Source organism: Otolemur garnettii, unplaced genomic scaffold (assembly GCF_000181295.1).
Source record: "Otolemur garnettii isolate 467f Iridium unplaced genomic scaffold, OtoGar3 scaffold00106, whole genome shotgun sequence".
NCBI classification, from domain to species: domain Eukaryota; kingdom Metazoa; phylum Chordata; class Mammalia; order Primates; family Galagidae; genus Otolemur; species Otolemur garnettii.
In genome coordinates this window covers 2,629,755-2,631,342 of record NW_003852501.1, presented here as the reverse complement: position 1 = coordinate 2,631,342, position 1,588 = coordinate 2,629,755, and the positions used below count along the sequence as shown (strand labels likewise).

General features: G+C 46.5%; 1 protein-coding gene across 1 annotated transcript in view; it reads left to right on the top strand.

Moving 5' to 3' along the window:
- Positions 1–306: 306 nt before the first annotated feature.
- The window catches only part of ATP12A (ATPase H+/K+ transporting non-gastric alpha2 subunit), a 27,655-nt gene continuing 26,373 nt past the window's right edge, over positions 307–1,588 (top strand). The window contains exon 1 of the mRNA XM_012809494.1: positions 307–460. The gene's annotated coding sequence lies outside the window, so the exon portion shown is untranslated. The remainder of the gene's footprint in view (positions 461–1,588) is intronic.

Below are 1,588 nucleotides of genomic sequence, written 5' to 3'. Positions count from 1 at the left end.
CAAGTTACTAAGGAAACCCTAGAGCTCCCTTCAAGCTTCTGTCTAGAGGAGGGGCCGGTAACGTCCCATCTGCCCCACTCCAGAGAGGAGATGTTGCCAGACCTATGCTACCCAACCTCCCCTCCACACAGGAGAGGAAGCTGAGAACTGCGGATGGGCGGAGAGAGGCTCTCCACAGCCCTGCTCCCTCTGTCCTCTGTTGGGGGTGGGGATGAAAGGTGAGGCAAGACCCAGGAAGGCACTGTACACCTCTTTAGGAAACCAATCGGAGGCCAATATTGCACCTCTGCTTCTCTTTCAGAAAACACTAGAAATTTACTCTGTGGAGCTCAGTGGAACTAAAGACGTTGAGAAAACAGACAAGGAGGATGGCAAGGAAAAGTACCGGGGCCTGAAGAACAAATGCCTGGACACCAAAAAGAATCATCAGAAAGAAGAGTTTAAGAAAGAACTCGACCTGGTCAGTAGCCTTAAGCCCTAGGGGTCACACTGACTACTTCCCCTTAAGAGCTTATCCCTAGAACCTGCCTCCTACAAAAGAAAAATCCGTCTCAAGGATTTGAAATCCCCTTGAGATTTGTTCCCTTGTTTAAAAAAAAAAAGGCAGGTTGATAGCATCTGCCCAGAGGTCAGGGCCTCTGCAGGGCTCCTGCTGGCTGGAAGCAGCCCCAGGTAGAACTCAGAGGAAGAGTCTCTGGGTCCAGGACCTACAGGCATGACCTGATCTCTCTCCTGCCTAGGTGCTTCCAAGAAATTAAAAAGTTTCTTGCCAGTTTTTGATTGATAAGTTAACTATCTGAGCTGAAACTTCTAAGGAGGAACACTGAAGCTGCTGAAAAAGAGTTTCAGTGGTGAGACTATAGATTCAGACAACCTTAGGCTCAGTTGAAGTCCCACTTCTTCCCTGACTGAGCTGTAACTGGGTGCTAATGAACTAACTTTATTGAAGCTTCCATTTTTTTTTATGTAAAATGGGAAATAAATAATTTACAGTGGACTGTGAAGGGAAGAAATGAGATGAGGATTTTGTAATTCAGGTGCTTTATGGGTATACAAAATTATTAAGGAAGAACTTTTAAGTTATTAAATCTGGATTCTTTAACTAAGAGCTACCTTGGCTCTGAAATGTGACAGATTTCATCTCAGGAATGCCAAAGAGGAGTTGCTAAACTGGAGACTTGCTAGATTGCCCTGCAGGCTGCTGCAGACTTGGAGACTCAGAGATGGCTGTGCTTGCAGCAGGTGGACTGACAAAGCCAGCTCAGAGGTCCTGGTGTTAAATATTCAGGGACTTGGTGCTGACTGACATCACCTTAGCAGCTTGGAATTTGGTTCTGCTAAGGAATCGGCATGCACTGCAAATCAGAGCTCTCTTTTTTTTTCTTTCTTGGGACAGAGTCTCATTATGTCTCTCCCGGTTGAGTGCTGTGGGGTCATAGCTCACAGCAACCTCAAACTCTTGGGCTTAAGTTATTCCCTTGCCTCAGCCTTCCAAGTAGCTGCAACTGCAGGGGCTCAGCTATTTTGTGTGTGTGTGTGTGTGTGTGTGTGTGTTGCAGTTTTCAGTGTTGTTTAGCTGTCCTGGGCT